Source organism: Capricornis sumatraensis, chromosome 13 (assembly GCF_032405125.1).
Source record: "Capricornis sumatraensis isolate serow.1 chromosome 13, serow.2, whole genome shotgun sequence".
Classification (NCBI taxonomy): domain Eukaryota; kingdom Metazoa; phylum Chordata; class Mammalia; order Artiodactyla; family Bovidae; genus Capricornis; species Capricornis sumatraensis.
In genome coordinates, this window is record NC_091081.1 from 56,166,974 (window position 1) to 56,191,594 (window position 24,621).

Here is a 24,621-nt window from a genome sequence, read left to right on the forward strand (position 1 = left end):
AGAGTTAGTATTCTTTATACCCTTAAGGGTGTGAACCCATCTTTCTTATGAATATTTCTCCTCCATATCATGGGGGGGTGCATTGCATATGTGTTAGTCTCTCAGTCATTTCCAACTCTTTGCAACCCACTGTAGCTCACCAGCTTCCTCTGTCCATGCATATAGGAAGTGCTTAATAAATGCTGATAATGGATTGGGACTGTTAGGAAAAAAAAAAAGAATACTGCTCAACAAGGGACATGGGTGCACTAAGATAAGATATCCACTCATTTCCTGACAAATTTCTTCTCTTGGAATCTGCTCCAATGTTGAGGTTGCTTGATCCTCCAAGGCAGCCTTGAGTTTTTGTTCCTCTGCCCTGGACTTTGTCTGCTCTCCCTCATTACAGCAGGATTTCTCAGCCTTCTCACTATTGATAGTTTGAATCAGATAATCCTTTGTTGTGGCAGATTGTCCTGTGCATTGTAGGATGTTTAGTCACATCTGTAGTCTCTACTTCTCCTTCTGTGCTGTGCTCAGTCATGTCTGACTCTTTGCAACCACTTGGACTGTAGCCCCCAAGGCTCCTCTTGTCCGTGGGAGTTTCCAGTCAAAAATACTGGGGTGAGTTACCACTTCCTTCCTCCAGGGGATCTTCCCGACCCAAGGATTGAACTCCCATCTTCTACATCTCCTTCTTGGCAGATGGACTCTTTACCACTGAGCCACTTCTTGCCAGTAACTTCAGCCTTAAGAGCAGACCAAGTTGAACAATAAAAAATATCTCCAGACATTGCCTTTTTGTCCTCTGAGGACAAAATTGCCCACAGTTGAAAAATCACTGTATACAACAGTCATACAACAGCCCCGAATGTGTGAAAGTGAAACTTGCTCAGTTGTGTCTAACTCTTTGTGACCCCATGGACTATATAGTCCATGGAACTCTCCAGGCCAAAATACTGGAGTGGGTAGCCATTTCCTTCGCCAGGGGATCTTCCCAACCCAGGGATAGAAGCCAGATCTCCTGCATTGCAGGTGAATTCTTTATCAGCTGAGCCACCAGGGAAGCCCAATGTGTATGTAATCATCATTAATAATTTGCCTGTGCCCGCTCCCCACCAACCCCTAGAGGACAGGTCCCACACCAGACAGAAGTACACTGAATATGGAAAGAAAAGGAAAAGACACTTTAAGAACTACTCAGTTACAGTAATGGAGTTGGTTCATTATATGGATTTTTTGTTTTCTTCTGGACCAAAAGGGCAAGGACTCACCAAAACCTCAGGTCTTGTTTCTGAAACCATTAGTGCCGCCACCTTTTTCTCAAGCTTCCTTTTCCCATTCCCTGATGGCTGACAGAATTATTCAGTGTGTTCACTCAAAGTGGCATTGGCTACTTGAGACTTTAGGCTTCAAGGTTCAGGCAGAGATCAAAGGTGCCTCTTTCTCTCCACCTTTTTTTTTTAAAACTTCATAGCATCTTCCACCCCCAGGTTCCAAATATCATCCATACCCTGAAGATTCCTAAATTCCTAGCTAAGAACCTCCCAATGAATTCCAGAATCATGTATCCTAGCCCTACTAAGGTATCTTCTCTTGCATATTTCACAAACTCCTGAAACAAAAACCTCATGTGTGTACAGTTGAACTCATACTCTTACTTCCTTGTCTGTTTTCAACTTCCTTCTGAATTCTTTATTCCAGGGACTGGAGCAGGGCTCTGGAGTCAGAGTCTTCCTTTGTTCCTTGATAACTCAGTGACCTTGTGCAGATGACTTCTCCTTTTGTTGCACCATTATCCTCATCTGATAGATGGATACTTGTCTTCCAGGGTTCTTGAGAAGATCAAATTAGGTAATGCGTGTAAATCACTTAGAAAATATTGCCTGAACTGCTTAATAAATGCTAAGTGTTGTTATTGTCTAAAAACATGCCTTCCATGTTTACTTACGTTTACATTACTCAACTGTAAGTGGTTATTAAATCCTATTATGTGCCAAGAGATGAGCTACTCACTATAGAAACCAAAATGAATGAGAAATCAGAATGATTCTCATCTCTTACTCCTCCCCTCACCATTTCCCTGTTTCCACCCAGCAAATCCCTGCGAATCCCTTTTGTTAATCCCACCTGTCATTTTTTTCAGTACGGTCCATTCTTTTCCATTTCAAGTGCAATGGCTTCCATGAAGGTCTTGATCCTTTCTTGCTTAGATTATTACAGCTGCCCTTAAAACCAGCCGTTTGGCTTCCAGTTTCATATCCAGCTTGTCCATTCATTGTCTTGCTTCCTAGTGTCTTTCACTGCTTTTATAATGAAGGTCAGAATCTCTAGCATGATGTAGATGGCCCTCGGGGACCTGCTTATCTTTTAGGCTCACCATGGGTGGTATCCCAACATGCTTTAGCACTCAAACTCCAACATGCCAGATTCACTCTACTTTCATACCTTTCTGGCAACTGTTCCCGCCTCCTTGTTTTCCCTCTTTTCTTTGTTAAACTAATATCTATTCATCTTTCAGTCAAATCCCCATAATTCCCTAAATTGTGAATTTTTGATGTTATACTCATTTTGATTTCTCATTCATTTCGGTTTCTGTAGCGAGTAGCTCATCTCTTGGCACACAGTAGGATTTGTAAAGCTACAATTCCATAAGACTGAGTCAGCCAGTGCAGCCCTACAGAACTGCAGGAATAAAACTGAATCAGAATAAATTGACAGAATTAAGCAGCAAAATTAAGAGTGAAGAAAACATGTAGGTATCTCTAATGGATAGAATACAGTGGTCAGTAGATATAGAATCTTAAAGCTGAGATCAAGTTAGAAGTCTTGACGGAAAAAGCTCATTTGTAGTAGATAATAGAGGGAGGAATACCTAGGGGCCTGGGGGTTAAGACATGCTACCTTCTTTTACTGTCCCTGCTTTCAAGGAGTTTGATCTCATGAGGGAGAAACACCAGAGAAAAAAGTGAATCATTTCTTACAATGGAGTACTATTTAAAAAGGTACACACCTAGTGTTATGGCAACAGAGATGAAGTAATTTTTCAACAAATGGGGTCACGTCATTGCCTGGGGGCCAGAAATGACCAGCTCAAACATCAAAGGCACATGTGGAGTGGGCAGATGTTTTACATCATTTCCAAGCCTGCTGTGCCAGTAACAGCTTCATATAAAGAGCCTGATCAAAGATCGAGTTCAGTGGACCAGACTGCCTTGGGTTCACATGGCCTGAGCCACAAAAGATGCCAGTGTTTCATCATTTTCTACCTAAGTGTTTTTTTGACTAGTTTGCTGCTAAAAGCATGTCCTTTTTTTTTTCTCTCCTTTTCAATCCCTTTATTTTAACTCAAACTGTTCTGCTAAAAGATTACTCTCAACTTATGTTACCTCCTAACAGTCTCTGCCCACAACGCTGCCCAAGGCTCTCAAATTCTCGGACTAGACAGTGGGGTCGGGTAGAGCACAGCACGTGCCTGGAAATAGACACTCTACAGGATGAATATATGTGGTCCCCAAGTCCGGAGGGCGGTGTGGTGGAACCTTGAGAACACCCCCTGGACTGCAAGAGCACCTGTCCCAGGCTTCTGAGCCCACTCCATCTGTTGCTCAGAGGCAGCCCTGCTTCTTCGGAAACCTTCATCCTCTCTACTTGAAATGCTGGCTGAGGATAGGACCAGGCAGTGTTTGCCCAGGAAGCTGGGAATTTAGGCAGAACAAGGGAACAGTGCCTCCTTTGTGAGCCTCCATGAGGAGTCCCACTCCCCAGCAACCCTGCCGGCCCCTCAAATCATCAGATAGCCGGGGATGAGCTAGAGTTCTGTCTCAGGCTCCGGAGGGGAGAAGGAAGGAAGCCCACACAGTCTTCAGTGCAGCTGAAATATCCCTGATCTGACAGGGGCCCGGTTGCAGGGAGGAAGGGGACTCTTCTGATTTGATTTTAATAATTACAACAGCATCAAAAATATGAATGTTCAGCACAACCTCTGTGTGCGTGTGTAAAAGTACGTCCTTTTTTCAGGAAGATTATTTTTCAGACCTGACATGTAAAGAGGGGGAGCATAGGATACAGCTTTCTCAACACTAAGGAGATGGCCAAAGCATCATTTATTGTCACTAATCGGAAAGATCCTCAGAGAAACGGCAACTCACTCCAGTAGTCTTGCCTGGGAAATCCCATGAACAGAGGAACCTGGAGAGCTACAGTCCATGGGGGTCACAAAAGTGTCGGACATGACTGAGCGACTAAACAGCAACGATAAACCATTTTAATCCACGATTTCCTTGAAGGAACCATGTTGTTCTGGTCGGTCAAGGAATGCATTTCTTTGTTGTTCAAATATGTGCCTTTATATATTCCATTGGGAAAATCTCTAATCATGTTTTATCTTTTGAATTGTCAGCTCATCTTCTTGGGAAGGATTTCTCTTCCTTTTTATTGACAGATTGAGTATCACATGCTGCCCTTCACTTAGGGTAATGTAAACAGTTTCCACTCCTGTTATGTATCCACCACTTCATCATTGAGGTGAAATAGCAGTGAATCACATCCCTGGTTGTGTTTCAGGATTCAATAAACTGTATTTTCAAGCTAGTTGTTAGCATTTGAAGTCAATATTTGTCCATTTCTCAGAAACCTTTTACCAACCCCAGAAGATTTGGCTCTTGACTGCTTTGTGTGGAAGGAGCCACCACCCTTGCCCTCTACCCAGTCTAGAGTCTAAAGCCTGGGACTGTTTCAAGGGAAGTGCTGAACTGATGTGCAAGAAAGACCCTTTATCAAGACTTGATCTGATTTTGCTGTTGCACAACTGTCACACTGAAATCCCTTCCACTCCTACAGAAGGGAATACTTACTTCTGCCAGCAGCTTCCTGCCAGAAGTTGGAATGGTTCCCTGTAAATAGTCGGAGTAGTGGGAGTGGAAGAGCTTTCTTCTCTCCCCACGCTGCCTCTGCTTCTGGCAAAGGTTTGGATATTGGCAGGGGCGCCCCGCCCCTGCACAGTCTGTTCCTGGAGGTGGGGAATTCCTCTTACTTCCAATTACCAGTTTCTTTACATGAGGGAGGACATTTTTTGGCACAGATTATCCTTTTCACTTCATGTCTGGCTGACAGCGCCCTTGCTAATTTATTTTTTTGGCATTTTTTATGCATTTGTTAAGATGTCAAATGGTACGCACAGAGCTTTGGAGTGAAGGCTGAGCTTACATCCTGGAGCTTGCAGTAGGTATGGGATGTTGGAAGTTCTCTTTGGAATAGAAGCTATAGTACTGGGTAAATAGAAGGTTTTAAAAGTCATTCAGTTGGGTCTCTTTGTGATCCCATGGATTGTAGCCCACCAGGCTCCTCTGTCCTTGGAATTCTCCAGACAAAAATACTGGAGTAAGTGGGTAGCCATTCCCTTTTCCAGGAGATCTTCCCCACCCAGTAATCGAACCCAGGTCTCCCATATTGCAGGCAGATTCTTTACCATCTGAACCACCAGGGAAGTCCAAATATAGGGTGTCGTGTGTGATTTACTTGTCTTCTTGCAAATGTCTTATGACCCTTTAGTGAAGAGTGAACCACAGAATCCTAAACTTGTAAGTGTGTCAGGATTTGAAAATTCATGTTCCCCATTGCCTTCATTTCCCTGCTAAGGAAGTTAAAGCCCCAAAACACTTAGTGACTCACCCAAGGCCACCCAGCTGGCCAGTGCTAGAACCTATGCCAGAATACCAGTCTTCTCTCCTTGTCTTGCGTTATTTTCACTATACTTCAATGTTTTGAAAGCACTGGTCACTTAGTACATTGTATTAGGTACAGCAAATTTATCTTCAGAGTTCCTTCTGTGTAGGATGGGGAAAAAAAGGGAAAACCTTACCTTTTCCCCACCAAAACAATTCTGACTACCTGTATAGCCATTCTCGATGGACTGGCTATAATTCTTGCACCTAGATTGAGTTGCCTGAAAAAAGGGTCATGTCAGTAGTTTTCCCCTCTCCCAAGTGGTTGGAACCCTTTGTGGAAATGCCAGCCAGCTGAAACGTGTCAAAATCAATCTGTAATTTTGGAGGCTGTGGAAAAGCAGCTCCTGTTGCCTGCCCTGGACAGTCTGTTCTATTATACTATCTGAAACATTAATAGTGCATTTGTGAAGGCATACTCAGGAAGAAGAGAGCTCACAAATTGTTTTTTCAGAGGAAGTGATTATAATAAACAATTGATTTGAGTGAAAGTGGCTCAGAAAATATTTCAGGTTCTGGCTGAGACTCCTATATGCTTAATTAAGTAATTTTTACAAATCTCTTATGAAACCTGATGTTACGAAGTGATTTTTTTTTTTAAATAAAAAGTTAATGAACACGGTATCTGTTCAGAACAATTGCTTTTAAATTCACTGGTCAGATGGGAAAGGATTTTCTGGTAATGATGTTAGAAGAGACTCACCACACACACATTTTTTGACTGGATTGTGTTATAACAGAAGGTTACTACTCTGATCCAGAGTCTGATTGAATTTTTTTTTTTCTTTTAAGCACTGATCTTCTAACTTGAATTTTAGTGACCTTTACCTTACAGTCCATTATTTTATTTATTTTATTTGTTGTGGCTGTGCTGCACAACATGTGGGGTCTTAGTTTCCTGACCAGAGCTCAAATTCGAACCCCCTGCATTGGAAACCTGGAGTATTAACCACTGGATGCCCAGGGAAGTCCTGTGATTAACTTTAAAGGAAATTTGAACCCCTTGCATTGGAAGCCTGGAGTATTAACCACTGGACACCTAGGAAAGTCCTGTGATTGAATTTAAAGGAGATACTGCACATAATGGTAGTTAAAATCCAGAGGCCATAACAACGTGGTCTTTTTTTTTTTTTTTTTTGACAGCAGTTATTAAAAGGGCAGGGATGTAAAACTTATGATGGTGTCATTAGTGGCTAAAACTTAACACTTAACATTTAAATATGAAAATAGTGATAAAGGACATTTGGTGTTAGAGTCATTTTCAAATGAAAGTATCAGACATATGTTATGAACTTGTGTGAAAAATCAGTACAGTTTACATTTTGGGGGGGGGCTTAAGAAAACAAAGCTTTAAAAAAATGTTCTCTACTCTTAGACTTTATATTTATTAGTATTTCTGACATTTATAGGATCTTGCTGGTGGCTCAGACGGTAAAGCATCTGCCTACAATGCAGGAGATCTGGGTTCGATCCCTGGGTCAGGAAGATCTCCTGGAGAAGGAAATGGCAACCCACTCCAGTACTCTTGCCTGGAAAATTCCGTGGACGGAGGAGCCTGGTAGGCTGCAGTCCATGGGGTCGCAAAGAGTCGGACACAACTGAGCGACTTCAGTGTCATGTCATGTCTGACATTTATGGACGTGGGACTGACAGTTTCTTACACACAGTGGGTGCTCTGCAGATATTGGCAGGTCATAGTATAGAAGATTAAAAATTTTAAGGAAAATTTTGGTATCAACTTTTTATTTATGTATTTTAAAAATTTATTTTTGAAGTATAGTTGATTTACAATGTTGTGTTAGTTTCAGTTGTACAGCAAAGGGATTCAGTTTTGCATATACATATATGTATTCTTTTTCATATTTTCCACTATGATTGATAATAGGGTATCGAATTTAACTTCCTTGTGCTAAGTAGTAGGACCTTGTTGTTTATCCATTCTGTATATAATGGTTTTCATCTGCTAATCCCATGCTCCCACTCCATCATTCTCCTATCCCCCAGTGGAAACCACAAATCTGTTTTCTAGGTCTATGAGTCTGTTTCTATTTTGTAAATAAGCTCAGTTGTGCAAAAGTTTAGATACTACATATATGTGATATCATAGGGTATTTGTCTTTTTCTTTCTGTCTTACTTCATTTAGTATGATAAGCCTCTAGGTCCGAAAATGTTGCTGCAGAGGTCATTATTTTTTTATGTTTTATGGCTGAGGAGTTTTCTACTGTATGTATGCACCACATCTTCTTTAACCATTCATTTCTTGATGGACATTTAAGTTGTTTCGATGTCTTTAGCTGCATTATTTATATATTTTTGTTTGCTTAGAATTTTATTGTAATCTTGAGAAAATCCTCAGACATTTTGGATTTTTACCAGTTCTTTTAAATTAATAATATTCTAAATTGATGTGAAAAAAGTTTTAAAAATTCAAATTTTCCAAGAGGAAATGAGGGGGCTGTTTTTGTGGTTGTTGTTGGTGGTTTTGTGAATATAATACTCAACTTTTCTCTTTAAGAAATCATATAATTTAGGAAAGTTCAGTTCAGTTCTGTCAATCAGTCATGTCTGACTCTTTGTGACCCCATGGACTTCAGCATGCCAGGCTTTCATGTCCTTAACCAACTCCTTAAGCCTACTCAAACTCATGACCATCATGTCGGTGATGCCATCCAGCCATCTCATCCTCTGTCATCCCCTTCTCCTCCCGCCTTCAATCTTTCCCACCATCAGGGTCTTTTCCAATGAGTCAGTTCTTTGTATCATGTGGCCAAAGTACTGGAGTTTCAGCTTCAACATCAGTCCTTCCAATGAATATTAGGATTGACAGGATGGATCTCCTTGCTGACCAAGGGACTCTCAAGAGTCTTCTCTAACACCACAGTTCAAAAGCATCAATTCTTCAGCACTTAGCATTCTTTATAGTCCAACTCTCACATCCATACATGACTACGGGAAAAACCATAGCTTTCACTAGACAGACCTTTGTTGGTAAAGTAATGTCTCTGCTTTTTAGTATGCTGTCTAGGTTGGTCATAGCTTTTCTTCCAAGGAGCAAGTGTCTTTTAATTTCATGGCTGCAGTCACCATCTGCAGTGATTTTGGAGCCCCCAAAATAAAGTCTGTCACTGTTTCCCCATCTATTTGCCATGAAGTGATGGGACTGGATGCCATATTCTTAGTTTTCTGAATGTTGAGTTTTAAGCCAACTTTTTAACTCTCCTCTTTCACTTTCATCAAGAGGCTCTTCACTTTCACTTTCTTCACTTTCTGCCATAAGGGTGGTGTCATCTGCATACTTGATGTTATTGATATTTCTCCCAGCAATCTTTTCTCTTTAAAAAAATCATATAATTTAGGAAAGTATAAAAAAATAAATACCCATCAGTGCACCCTTCACCTTCCAAATCTGCCATAGGTTAATTTCATATTATTTCTGTCACTGGCCGCCTTGCTTGCATCTCTTTTTCTATCACTAGGTGCAGCTGCACCAGGTAAAAACATTTGCAAAAAACACATGGATGGAACATCTGTCGATTCCTCACACTGATGATCCCCTCCACGCTGAGAGATATCTGACATTAGTGACTGCATTAGTGATCACTAATCACTTATTTGAATTCTGCTGATAAATGTAACAGAACGTTCACAATAATTAGTAGATCACAGATTTCCTTTCTCCTTGTTCAGACAGAATGTATGACCAAGGAAGGTATCATACCAAGCAAATTCTAGATTATGTTGAGTAGTGAAATCTTCTTTATAATTGTTATTATTTTGATAAATGGTGTCCAGACATAGTGCTCTCTTTTTTTTTTTTTTACAGTAGATAAAAGTTTTATTAGACTGCAGTGTTGTTTCATGGAAATTAAGATGAACATGTTTCACACAAGATATTTTGCCATGAAGCTATACATAAAACATATAAATAGGGTCACATGATACAGAGAAACAAGACTTGTGATCTTCACATTTACAGGAATTTACAAAATCTTCTCTGAAGGAAATGTGTTAAAATTCAGTCAAACTTCTCATCTTGAAAGTAATCTGCAGAACTGAGATATTCTTGAAGTTGATCATATTTCTGTTTATCATGTGACATGAAATCATCTGTTTCCATGGTCCTGGTGTTATACAGCTTTCCTGATAAATGCACTGAGTATTTACAGTGGCGATGCAACCCACAAGCCTGGCAGGAACAGTTCTCAGGATTCTTTGGTTGGATACTTACACTAGAATAATTTTCTACTCGCTCCTTGTATTGCTGTTTCCAACGACTTCTAGAGACTAAATTCTCTAGACGAGGCTGAACAAAGCGGTTATCCAAATAATAAAGAGAAGTCAACGTATCTTGTGCATACGGTTTCTGCCTGGTGCCATCATATAAAGTTCCCAGAAAAGATCCATCTAGAGCATTGATCAGAAGAGCCTTCACAACTCTTTCAAAGTCAGTATAGTGGTCACTAAAAGAACAAAGAGAATTCTGTTTTATTGATCTCTGTTGTGATGTAGTCAATTGTTCTCGTTGGCTTTTATTCTCTTCATCACCCTCCTCATCTTGTGCTACAAAGCCATCAATAATATAACGATCTCCATCTTCACCAAATTCATAATCATTGTCTTCTTCCTCTTCCTCCTCAACATCATTTTCATCACTGCTGGGGGAGGATTTCTTTTCAGAGTCCTCAAAATCTCTACTACTATTATGTCTCTGACGAGATCTCTGTTTTGAGAGTCCTTCCAGTTTCTGCAGCTGTTCTCGCTTCCTTGTGGCTGAAGTTTTTTCAGGAATGTTTTGCTCCATCTCCACTGAGGAACATTCATCTTCGACCACTCTGCGTGGACGTTTAACCCCCACTTTCCCAGCTAGGATGTCACTGTCGTCACTCTCATCACTGTCACTCATCACAGAGGAGATCTTTTTCTCTTCCCTCGCTTGATGGGTTCTTCTTCTAAATCCTCCTCTGTTATTTGTCCAGTGTGTTTGCTGGGATCACCCTCCTCTTGACCTGAACCCTTTTCATGATCTGCTAAGTCAGTACTTCCATGTTTAGTTTTGTTCTTTTCTTCTTCATATGTTGAACTATTGTCACTGTTAATGAGATGCTTACTACTGTTTCCTTCACCTTCAACATTAATTAATTTAAGCTCTCTTTCATTTTCTGGCTTCTTAATGTGATCAGACCCCTTGCCACTGTCAGGATCTTCGTCACTGTCAACACTTTCATCACTCTCGAGCTCGTCACCACTCTCACATAACTGCGCGACACTTCTCTTAGTCCGCTTCCATTCGACTCGAGATTTCTGTTCATGCTCTTGAGTTTTAGAATTTTTCCTTGTTTCATATCTTCTAACATGTACCATTTTCACTTAAGCTTCAAAGATCACACAGCTCGTTAGTGACAGAACAGGTATTAGAAACCAGGTCTTCTGATTCCCAGTCCAGCGTTACACAATGACTGCTTCCAAACCTCCCCAGCCTTCTCTTTTTTTTTAATTTGAAGAATTTTTTTTCCTGCTAATTTACACTGGTGATCACTTATATGATTAGTGTTATTGGAAGAAGCAAATGTATGTTTTATATTACTGAATTTTGAAATAAAAATGTATAATCTTTGATAGCTTATATTTGAACTGCAAAAGCATGGATCATTTTATGGTTTTACAGTGAATCATTCTTATAAAAGAAACTTTGAAGAATTGCTCTACTCACTTAAATCCACTATGGCAGAAATTTGTTTTGATTTCTTCATACCATTTACTTTCCATTAGCTGGTTTTGTCTCATGGTAGGAGAGTCATTCTAAGGGGGAGAAAGGATGTGCACTCACATTCATGTGAACAGTCACTCACCTCTGACAACTGGATTGCTCAGGGCTGCTGGAGACAACACCGCAACTTTCCAAGTCGCTGCCCTTACTCAGTTGAGGTTTGCAGCCTGGAGCTTGCTTTCAGCACTGCCTCGAGGTCCTCTTGGGAGTCTCTTGTACTCTCCACGTGCTGGCTCATACCATCCTCCTCAGGTGTCCTCACCTCCTGTTTCCTGGTCCAGATGACAAACCTGCAATGCTTACCACCTCCCTGTACCACAGCCTTTCCACATATTGAACAATAATACTGAACAGACATGAAATTGTCAATGTTTGACTGGTTTTGACTTGCAAAATCAGCAGTCGCATCTGCTTCAAGCCACTGCATGCTTGGTTTTCATGTTTTCATCCTTCTACTGTTCCCTGACTTCTAGGAATAGTTGACCCTTCCTTGAAAGGTTCATTTGTCCATCTCAGGGACTCATAAACTATTTTGCTTCTGGGATCCACGTCCACCTCCATCGGTTATCCTTTTCTTTTCATAGCTTCCACTTCTAACGTTCACCTTGGCTCCTTTCATTAACATATAACATAACCAAGTAATTTCTGTCTTTATATTTGACTTTAAAAACTATAGACAACATTCCACATGTATAAACAAGAAATATAAAATGTGTGTGCAGAGTAAAGAATAATTGTATAACAAACACAATTAGTTTAGCTTAACACTAGATCCTTTCTGATACTTCTGAACAGTTATGTGCTCTGATCACTCTTCCTTATCTCCTCCAAACAATATTCTAAATTTTATATTATTTTCCCCTTTTTCTTTAATCACATATGTATATCTCTTTAAAAATCTTTTGTAATAATCTCACATGCTATTTAATATAAATGCTACTGGAGAAGGAAATGGCAACCCACTCCAGTATTCTTGCCTGGGAAATCCCCATGGACAGAGGAGCCTAGTGGGCTACATTCCATGGGGTTGCAAAAGAGTTAGACACAATTTAGAGACTAAACAACAACAAGTATATTCTACAAGAAGTCCTTAAATAAAATATGGAGTCTTTAAAAAATATAAATGCAACAATAATATCTTCTGAAACCAGGCTTTTCACTCACATTTGTGAGATTAATCTACATTAACACATAGTTTTCTTTCACCTGATTTCTATTTTCCAGGTGTGCTGTTGGAGACTCTATACCTGATCATGTTGTTGTTCAGTCACCAAGTTGTGTCTGGCTCTTCATGACCCCATGGACTGCAGCATGCCAGGCTTCCCTGTCCCTCACCATCCTCTGGAGTTTGCCCAAGTTCATGTCCGTTGAATCGATGATGCCATCCAACCATCTCATCCTCTGTCACCCTCTCCTGCCTTCAATCTTTCCCAGCATCAGGGTCTTTTTCAATGAGTCAACTGTTCACATCAGGTGGCCAAAATATTGGAGCTTCAGCTTTAGCATCAGTCCTTCCAAAGAGTATTCAGGGTTGATTTCCTTTAGGATTCACTGGTTTGATCTCCCTGCTTTCAAAGGGACCGTCAAGAGTCTTCTCCAGCAACACAGTTCAAAAACATCAATTCCTCAGCCCCCTGCCTTCATTACTGTCCAACTCTCACACCCATACTTGACCACCAGTAGAGCTATACCTGATGCATGTCCTGAATTCCAAACAAAGTAACTTCTCACTTTTTATTCCCTGACTTTTGCTTCTTTTGTTTCACTTTGTCAGTTTTGTTGCCAGAAAGAAAACTCTTCTGTCTTGAACAGAAAGGCAATACCCTCTGCTTAATTGTGTCTCTATTTCTCACTGCTGTTCTTTCTCTTTTCCTTCAAGACTAAAATCTTAGAGTAGTTCCCATTGATTGTCTCTATGTCTTGGCCTCCCAGCCAGGTTTCATTTGACCTCTTGATAGTTGGCTTCTCCACGTTTTTATTTTTCTTTAATCTTTGTGACAAAGCTCATGACAGGCTCTTTTTTCCCCTCTTTTTCTGCTTAATGTTAAATGTAAGCCTCCAAGAGTGTATAATCAGATTTTCTTGGTTTGAGCGTGCTGTACCTGATTTTAATAGGCATTCCTTTTATTTTCATATTGATGGCATAAAGACTCCCTTACATAATGTAAAAGGCTCCTGAAATTATAATTATGCTCTTAAAGTCTCATATTAAGACAGTGTGGGTGAGGTGGTAAGAGAAGGAGGAGAAACAACTTTGCATCAGAAAGTGCTTAAACCCATTTTAAGTACGTCCTGAATAATAGTGATAGAAGTAAACTTGGAAAAAATTCTAATGGAATATTGTCTTCTATCCAGGTATTCAGTTCACTTTGGAATGTGACAGTTATCAAGACTCTGAAATATCACAGATGTTTGGCAGCAGGATTAATAGCTTCTTCTCACTTAAACCAGGAAATTACTAGTAGGATTATTGTGCTTAAGACATATATTTTGTCTGCATTTGCAAAGTTTAGCAAAGATTATTAAAATAATGATCTAGGTAATTCAAAACCAAGAACTTTGTTGCCTAAATTACTAATATCTCTATTCAAATAATTATCTCAATAATTTAACATCGATTATACCTTTACACCTATGTACATGAAGATATTCAGTTTGGTCAATATCATGGGGCTGCATGGAGAAAGAAATGGCAACCCACTCCAGTATTCTTGCTTGGGAAATCCCATGGACAGAGGAGCCTGACAGGCTACCGTCCATGGGGCTGTAGAAGTCAGACAAGACTTAGCCACTGAACCGCCACCCACAATGGGGCTGCAAGCAAGTGATGAATAGCAGAGATAGCCCTCAAGTTGCTGCCAATCGAGAGGAGAAAAAGAAAATCAAAGTAGAGAAGTCATTTATATTGCAGATCAGCCTACAAATGGCATTTACAGAACAGAAAAGGTATATAAAGATTCATGTGAAAAGAGAACTTGACTCTCACAAACTGTATGACAATTTTCTTTTGGAGCAGATTTAAGAGACTACATCTCAAACCTGATTTATGAAATTCCTTTTATTTTTATATAGCCACTGTATTGATGGGTTATTTGCATATCATCTGTATTCTAATACATGATAAATTTATTTCATTCATCAAACCTGGGTTGTTACAAAACTATCTTCCACTACAAAGAGCAGGCACACAAAGCCTGATAAGACGTAGTTGAGAAGTTTAGGGTAGTAAGCAGGTAGATATGGACCATGGGGTAAGGGAAGGAAGCATTAGAAATTTGAGATTAACAGATGCAAAATATTATATGTAGGATGAATAAGCAACAAGGTCTTACTGTATAGCACAGGGAACTATATTCAATATCCTGTGATAATTCATAACAGTGGGCTTCCCTGGAAGCTCAGCTGGTAAAGAATTCACCTGCATTGTGGGAGACCTGGATTTGATCCCTGGGTTGGGAAGATCCCCTGGAGGAGGAAATGGCAACTCACTGCAGTATTCTTGCCTAGAGAATCCCCATGGGCAGAGGAGCCTGGTGAGCTACAGTTCACGGGGTGGCAAAGCATCACCCCTGACTGAAGCAAGCACAGCACAGCACAGCATAAAGCATAATAAAAGAGAATATGAAAAAGAATTTATATATATATATGTATAACTGAGTCACTTTTGTGTACAGCAGAAATGTAACACAACATTATAGATCAACTATGCTTCAATAGAACAACAACAACAAAAAGAAACGGTATTCTCAGTACAAGATAAAAAGTGCTCCAATGTGTACAGTACTGTAATGGTCCGATGGAGAGGCAGGCAGGAGCTCTGACTGATTAGATAAAGCAGATTGCACAGGCTTCCAGACCCAGTGGGACTCTTGAAGGATGAGTAGAAACTTAGCAGAGGGACACATGAAAAAGAGGGTTCCAGGTTTTCTGCCCAGGTGGATATTTATCAAGGATTTTTCTCCAACTCTGCATGGGATTGGCGAAAGTCTATGATAGACCTCTTCTGAGACCCTGTGATTCGTTCTAGCATTGCTCCAGTCTCCACTCTCCATCCTCTGATCACAGCCTCTTACTTTTCTTTTTTATCTACTTTCCCTGATTTCTCACCCTAGGCTCTGAATGGTCCAGTATGCATGTGTCAGGTGTTGTCGGTTTGGATGAGGCTGGGGAACCAGACACCACAGGAAAGAAAGGAGCCTGAGAAGAGTCAGAGAAGCAAAATGGGCGTGTGGCACGTGGGGAGCAGGAGTGAATATGCCTGACTAGAGCATAGGTGGGATGCTTATGGAGAGGAGGCGGGAATGGAGTTGACCAGAGACAGCAGGGTCCAGAACCCAGAGCAACATACGTGCTTTTCTGAGGAGTTTCGACATTATCACGTTCAAAATGAGAAAACCCTGAAAGGCTTTCCAAGTGGCGGAATGACATGAAAGGCTTGTGTAGCAAGTATATGTGTCCTGTTTAGCTAGTTTGATTGTTTCTGCGCTGAAGCCATTGATGAGGTTGCTGTTCTGACCTGCTTTCAGGAGGGAACTTCTGTGGGAATATTAATAGTTGGCCAGCAGCCTGCAGGTGCCATATCTTCTGCTTTGCCACTGAATGCCCACAGGGCTTCAGAGGTGATGACTGAGCGTGGCAAGGGGCCGGGGCCAGGCCAGTTCTGCCCAGAGGGGACTCATTCTAGTGAGTATGCTTGAGGCGAAGTTGGCAGCCTTTCTCAGAGCCGAACACATGAGTCTCCTATTCAATCCTTCTCTTTCTTTTCATGGTTGCCAAGGGTTTATGGTAGTCTGTGGGTTCCTCTCTTTCTTCCCGAACCCTCCCTCTTTATCTGTCACAGGTGTTTCTCCCAGTAATCTCTTTCAGTTCTAATTGTGTCTTGGCATCGGCCTTTCATAGAGTATGAAATGACATACGATGCCTCAAAAACCTATTTTTAAATTTTAGTATGTATCTTTAAGTGGGTGTTTCCATTTTTACCCTCTGAACTAGCATGCTTTCTTTATATGAAATACACTGTTTCATGAAGTCAGAGGTAACCTTAAATAAATTATCTCAGGACAGTTTGGACCCCCAGGCATGCCAAGCTTCTCTGCACAAGTTTATCATTACAACTACTTGAGATCTGACAGGCTTCTGGGGGACTAGGGCAGAACTGCCAGCCTTACTTAGTTCTACTTAATAATGTATTTCCCACATCCCATCATGGCAGGATTGGCTCAAGTTCAATGAGTTGATGGACAGGAAATGCTTCAGACAGAGGGGATTTTTTTTTTTTCTTGACTGTCATTCTTATAAAGTATTTTGATATCTCATGACTAGCAGGTGGTTAGATAAAGGAGGAAGATAATTTAGCATCTTAAAAGCCTGTGACCTAGCGTTTGGGAAGACAGGATTAATTACAGCAAATCACCATGTGATTTTTGCAGCAGTGTTTCTCTCTGGAATGTTATGCCTTATGGATGAAGAGCAATTTCTCTCTGTTTCTTTAATAAAAAGTCACTTTAAGTAAAAACAGTGAATCATGTTCTTGAAGGAGGTTGTGATCTTCAAACATGAGAAAAGCATGTGCATTAACCTTTTTGTTTTTAGAAGGTCTGTCATATTGCAGTTTATATAATATGACTAACAGCAAAACTATGCACTATATTTATTTAAAATAAAATGCTAGGCTGAGTATCAAGATTTTTGAAACTAAAGTGAATTTGTTTAAGTTGTAGAATTGAGTGTTATTTAATCTCCTGGGCAGACTTTCAAGTGTCCCTGTGATCAGAGCTCTTCTGTGAATTGTCTGTGAATGGGGATTCCTGGTGTGGTCCAGGATTTAGGGAGGGATGGAAGACCAACCTCATGGTTTTGGGTGTACTGCTTTGCTCTCATTTTCTATATTAGGATCTCTTCAATAAGTAACAACTAAAAGGCTGAGAGAAATTCAAATGGATTCAGAATATGTGAAATGATAAAATATTAAATATCTTTAACATTAACTTTTACATTAAAGATATATATGTATTAAGTCCTAATGACAAAACTGTAATTGTGGGCATTTTCTAGTAAGTTTTCATTTAATGAGAACACATAGTAGTTGCTTAAATGTGAAATGAACCATGTGACAAAAGATCTCCTATTTATTTGAATTTGTTTGATAGTACTAGGAAGTCTATCGGGTAGAAGGATTTCATTTGATGTAATTTTATAGTATTAAGACCCATGCACAATTGAGATATTGCTTCTGTTCATGTGACACATTACTTGCTTAAACAAAGCTAAATTATAATCAATGAACATGACAGGAGTGATTATTTCAAAAGCCCAAGTGAAATGCTAATGAAATCATGTCTTAATTCTGATAAGATTGAATTTGGGGGGGGGCATGACCTTCTTATTCAATTAAGAATAGGTTATCAGCGTTGCTCTAGAAAAACCACAGTGGATTGTAGACTTGGCTACTGCTGGGAGGCTGCATTTGTCAAGTGGAAGTTTTGGAAAAGTCAAAATGGCACCTCCCATTGACACTAGAGATTTGTTTTAAACCAGCAATGGACCGTGTTGGGGTAAGTGGATAAGGCAATAAAGCAAACCAGTGCCATTTTTGGAAGTGTTTATTTATTTATTTTTTAATCTTATGCTTACAGAATTTTTACAAGTATAGTACAAAGAACATTTTTCCCTAAGTCATTTGAAAATATTCAATAACTCGTTGGCATGATATCCTCACCTTCAAGCACTCTAATGTGCATTTCTTACAAACAGAAACATTTTCCATGTAACTTACATTATAACCACTGAATTCAAAACTTTCACGTTGGTACATTACCACCATCTAATTTTCAGGCTTTACCCAAGTTTGGCCAGTTATCTCAGTGAAGGATCCAGTCCAGGATCTTGTGTTGGATTCAGTAGTCATGTCTCTTTAATCTCTTTCAGTCTGGAATGCTTCTTTAGTCTTTCCCAGACTTTCATGATCTTGAAAGGCCAGTTATTGTAGGATGTCTTTTAGTGTGGGTTTCTCTGATGCTTCTTTGTTAGATTCAGGTTTGGTGGGAATATCAAAGAAGGAGTTTTGGGGGTGGAAAATAACTTCTTTACCATCTTTAGTTCAGTGTTTGGAGGCCTTTGAAATAAACTGAAAAAGGACAGATTAGAAGAGGAAAGAAAAATGAATTTAATGCATGTATGCATAGGAGTTCAGAAAGAAATATGACTCAAAGAGGAAGTTAGGATTTGGAGCTTTTATGCCATCTTAGTAGGGAATGGGGAGGGCCAGAGGGACACCTCTGGGAGAACAAATAACTTCCTAGAAGGGGAGTAGAAAGAAAGAGCACTGAAGGAAAAAATGACTCTTTGAAAGATAAGCGGACCTTAGGAGAATAGATGGGATATATAATAGTTTTGTGACTGTTTGGTTGTAATACCAACTTCTTATTCTGAAAGAGAAGATTGTTGTTCCCAGGGATGGGATTTATGACAATTGAATTTTTTAGTTCTTTTGAGAGGCTCTGCTTTTGGGCAGAGAAGGGATTTTAGGAACTCAGATGGCTTTAGCTTAAAATCATTTTTATGCCACAGTGGCTTATTCTGGATCCCTTCCTGGCACTGTATTCTCATTGTGTCATTTAGTGTACAATTTCAGTTCATCTTGTGATAATGATGCTCACTTTGATCCCTTGACAAAGGGGTATCTGCCATTGTAAAGTTTCACACTGTTCTTCATTTTTAGTTAATAAGTAGTTTGTGAGGGGTACTTTGAATTTATGCAAATATCTTTAAATTTACAAATATGTGAGTTTTTATTTTTATGGTCACCTGGTTTAATAGGTTATAATCCTCTGTGCTGTGCTGTGCTTAGTCGTGTCTGACTCTTTGTGACCCCATGGACTACATGTAGCCTGCTAGTCTCCTCTGTCTATGGGGATTCTCCAGGCAAGAATAGTGGAGTGGGTTGCCATGCCCTTCTCCAAGGGATCTTCCCAAACTCAGGGATTGAACCCAGATTTCCCTCATTGCAGAAACATTACTGTCTGAGCCACCAGGGAAGCCCAAAAATACTGGAGTGGGTAGCCTATCTCTTCTTCAGGGGATCTTCCTGACCCAGGAATCGAACCAGGGTCTCCTGTATTGCAGGCTGATTCTTTACCTGCTGGGCTACCAGAGAAGCCCTATAATCTCTACTATCATATATTCTGATGCTCAGTTATCCCATATTTGGCTAGTGGTAGCTTATTCAAACTGACTTTTCTGTTGACACACCCCCATTATTCTTTGAGCATTTCCTTGCTTTCTGGAAAGCACATGTTGTTTTGAGATCATCTTATATTTTCCTTGCCTTAGTTCTGAAATTAGCCATTTTCCCAGAAGCCCTGATTCTTAGAAACCAAGATCTGGATGACAGGCATGCTCATTGCTATCAGGGTGTTGGCTGCTGCTCACAGACCCTCTTAGTATGTATATAATCTCTCATCATTGCTGCTCCCACTCTATCTCTTGGGGACACCCTCTTCATTATCAGTGCTCTGATTCTCTTCACTGGGCTCCTGTGCAATAACTCTCCTTCCTCATGTTGCCCAGATCTCAATACCCACATCAGACCATCTTGCCCCCTCCCACAGGGAGTGCTACATCATGTTGCTCAGGCTCTGATACCATGTGCTGGGTCACAGCCCCAGGTAGAAATACTCTTTGCTTCCCTTGGGCTCTGAAACTCTGTAACTGGACACTTGCCCCTCCTGCCTCCCATGGGGATGCCTTCTTTCCTCCACTCAAAGTTTGACACCTTGGCTGGAGCTGCCACCCGTCTGAATGTACATCGTCCTCATCCTAACCAGGATCCAGTACTCCACTCTCGGTTATCATGGTTCCTCTACTTCTGTGTGAATTTCTGCCTTGCTCAGCTCCACCAAATGACTTCAGAAATGAATTGTTCATGAAGGGGAATGGAGCTCAATTACATTTTAAAGTGTGGATTTAGAAGTTACCTAATAATTTACCAAACTTGGAAAGTCTGCAGTCATATTTTTTAACCAAGACTCTGGAACATATAATTGAAAAGAAATTATTGCATGAGTCAGTGTGTCAGTTTTTTAAAGATTTATTTTTAATGTAAAGGTACATATTTTAATAAGGCAAAGCTCAGATGTTTAATCAAGTCTGCAATCAATGAGAAACAGACACATTTACAGCTTATCTTCTCCAAAATGTACACTTGCATTAATTACTTAGAAATAAGTTGTCTTCAGAGAATTTTGTGTCCCAAACCCATGATGAAAATTTCAGAATCCCAAGTAGCAGTGAGTTCCTCATTTGCATTTCATCAGATTTGTGGTCTTTTAGACAAAAAGGTCTAAGTTATTTTCTGTTTTACACATGGAATGTATACTTAGGACATGGAATTTATATTTCCAACCCAGATCTTGACCCTAGAACTACCTTCAAACTCCCTCTGTTTTCAACTACCCTTCAGTTTCAGTTGTGCCCTGAGATGCTTGTGACATAAAATGCAGATGTCAAGTAGGCATCCCCTATGCTTCATGCTCCTATAGCCAGTGCCTAGGTGACATCTCCCTTTTGATGTGTCACGGGCATCTCATGGGCTTCCTGGTGACTCCAAGATAAAGAATCTGCCTGCACTACAGCAGACTCAGGTTCAAACCCTGGGTCGGGAAGATCCCTTGGAGAAGGGAATGACTAACTCAATATGTCCATATCTGAACTTGTGACTCTTGATACTGCCCTCTGAGCACAAATCTTCTTTCCAATCTCAGTGAATGGCTGAACCACCCCCATGCAACCCTGGCCAGAAATCTGGAAATGTTCTTGGTTCTTCTTTTCTTTTATGGAGAATGAAGTGAAGTGAAGTGAAGTGAAGTCGCTCAGTCGTGTCCGACTCTTTGCGACCTCGTGGACTGTAGCCTACCAGTCTCCTCCCTCCATGGGATTCTCTAGGCAAGAGTACTGGAGTGGGTTGCCATTTCCTTCTCCAGGCGATCTTCCTGACCCAGGGATCGAACCCGGGTCTCCAGCATTGCAGGCAGACGCTTTACCCTCTGAGCTACCAGGGATGCCCTTATGGAGAATAGATCAGTGTATTCCGCGGTCTGTTCTGTTTTTTCAGCACTTCCTGTCTCAAGCCTAGTCCAGCCACCACCATCTCTCACCTGGTATGCTTCTTACTCCATTCTTGTCACCTTGTGATTCATTATCCTCACAGCTGTCAAAGTGATGTCTGTACATTGGATCATCTTCCTAACCTACTTAAACACACTAAACAAATTCCACAATTCTTATATACACCTGCTCATCTCTCTAGCTTCATCTTGTGTGCTTCATTCCCAAGCACTTGGCCTTCTTTCTGTTCCTAGACCATAACAAATATTGCTACCTTAGAACTTTTGAATATCATCTCCTTAAAATATCATTAACTTCCTTGTTCCAAACAGAACCTTTGTATCTTTATACTAGAGCCAAATGCTTACTGATGAGTATGATCTGGGGACCAATTTCTGTTCTCTTACATATTACTTATTTTGTACTCAAAGGAGAATTTCAGTGACAGTATGAGATAATTGTTAAACTCAATTTGCTATTAAGAAAATAACATTAAAGTTGCTTCCAACTGCTTCCAAAATAAAAATCTTAATAAAAGTCAATATAATTATGACATTTAAAATGTAAAAAAGAAAAAAAGGAACTGTGTCTATAAAATATTCAGTATATGAAACACTTTGAAACCTTAGAAGGAAAGAGAATTCAATGTATTATTGTTACCAAATTATTACTAGTTTAATTTTCACAAGACTCATTTCAGTAAAGATGGTGAATTTTTATTAAATTTATGGTGGTGTTAAATTATGGTGGTGTTAAATTTATGGTGATATTTTATTAAATTTATGGTATTTATGGTGTTCATAAATACCATAAAATAATTCCTTATGTGTACATTGCACAATCCAGCATGTGCATGCATTGTTTTTCTTGAATTCTGACTCATGAGCACAGAGAAGTGACTTGTAGCATTACTTGGCCAAGTCCAGTTCTTTAGACTTCATCTTCATTCAAGAAATATTATCTGGAAGTATATTGTGCTACTTTGCCTACAAAGGTCCATATAGTCAAAGCTATGTTTTTTGCAGTAGTTATGTATGGATATGAGAGCTGGACAATAAAGACAGCACCAAGAAATTTATACCTACAAACTGTGGTGCTGGAGAAGACTTTTGGGAGTCTCTTGGACAGCAAGGAGATCCAACCAGTCAATCCTAAAGGAAATCAATCTTGAGTGTTCATTGGAAGGACTGATGCTGAAGCTGAAGCTCCAATACTTTGGCCACCTGATGCGAAGAACTGACTCACTGGAAAAAGCTGTGATGCTGGGAAAGACTGAAGCAGGAGGAGAAGGGGACGACAGAGGATGAGATGTTTGGATAGCATCACTGACTCAATGGACATGAGTTTGAGCAAACTCCAGGAGATGATGAAGGACAGAGAATCCTGGTGTGCTGTAGTCCATGGGGTTGCAAAGAGCTGGACATGACTGAGTGACTGAACAACAAATATTGTGCACCCTGTAGAGAGGACAGGATAAAACTGGAAGCTGAAGGGATGAACCATTTAGTACGTGCTTCTCAATTCTATGTGCTTGACTTACCAACAGCAAGCTTCATTATTAATGAATTGCATCATTACTTGGTGAAGAAGTCAGTTCTTTATAATTTAAAGAAAACTACACGTCAGTAGTTAGCAAAAAAGAGAATCAAAGTCGCCATCAGACAATAGATCCTTAACTTTTGAAAGGACATTGGTACTCCTTGGAACCCTGTTTTTGTAGTTTACTAAATATTTATAATAAATGTGCCCCCCTTTCCTGCTCATGAGATCTATTTTTCTCTACTTAGGTGTCATTAGATGTCTCCTTTCCATTGCCCACAAGATAGTTCTTGGAAGGTGTCTGAGATTGTGCCCTTAAAAAGGACAACTGAAATCTGATGTGTCAATGAGTTACTGTGCTGTGTGTGTGTAAGGAAATGAAAATTTATCATCTTTATTAAAACAAATCATTTGGAAATTAACTGGAAATAATTTGGTTAACAATAATACACTGAATTCCCTTTTCTTCCAAGGCTTCAAAGTGTTTCATATACTGAATATTTTGTAGACATTGCAGCCTTTTTTCTTTTTGCATTTTAAATGTCATAATTACAATGATTTTTATTAAGACACTTATTTTGGAATCAAGCTTTTTGGGGTTGTTGTTTTCTTAATAGTAAATTAAGCTTAGCAATTATTCCATACTAATTGCTACTGAGATTCTCTTTCCGGTTATGAAATAAATAATACTGTAAGAGAACAGAAACTAGTTCCAAAATCACATTCATCATTTAGTATTTGACTATTGTAAAAATGCCAAGATTCTATTTCACTAAGGAAAGCAACGTTATTATGATTCATAGTCATTAAGCTTCATGCTTATTTTATGGATTGAATTTTTAGCTTTTGATAATCATGTGTATATGTCTGTGTGTATGTGCACTGTCAGTTAACAATAAGTCTTTTGGAATGTAAGATCCAATAACATGTTCAAAACTTAAATTTACTTTCCAACAGCTTCGTTTCATTTGTTCCTTATTTCTCTCAAAGTTGCCATCATCCACATCTAATTGCTCAAGCCAGCCACTGGGCATTGTCTTGACAATTTAGTCTCCTTTACCTTCCACATCTACTCTAATGCCAAGATCTGTTTATTCTACCTTTTAAACTGTCTTCTCAGTTCTTCCACTCATTGATCCCATAGCTGCCACCTTGGTTCAAATTATGATCATCTCTTACCTTGATTGCTGTCGGGCTTCTTAACTGTTCTTCTGAGACTGTTTTTACCTCCTTTCCATATAGCAGCAGGAATCTTATAATAATGCAGATCTGATCCTAGTCTGGACTTCTCAGGAGGCTCAGTGGTAAAGAATCTGCCTACCAGTGCAGAAGATGCTCTTAAGACTCAGGTTTGATCCCTAGGTTGGGAAGACCCCCTGGAGGAGGAAATGGCAACCCACTCCAGCATTCCCACTCCAGTATCTTTGCTTGAAAAATCCCATAGACAGAGGAGCCTGGTGGGCCACAGTTCATGGGGTCGCAGTCAAACACAACCGAGCACGCAT

At 39.9% G+C, this 24,621-nt stretch overlaps 1 protein-coding gene and 1 pseudogene across 1 annotated transcript in view; one reads left to right on the forward strand and one right to left on the reverse strand.

The window, feature by feature from the left end:
- The window catches only part of TMEM200A (transmembrane protein 200A), an 87,152-nt gene that overhangs the window by 29,685 nt on the left and 32,846 nt on the right, over positions 1 to 24,621 (forward strand). The window lies entirely within an intron of this gene.
- Positions 9,722 to 11,067, reverse strand: LOC138089981 (coiled-coil domain-containing protein 82 pseudogene; annotated as a pseudogene).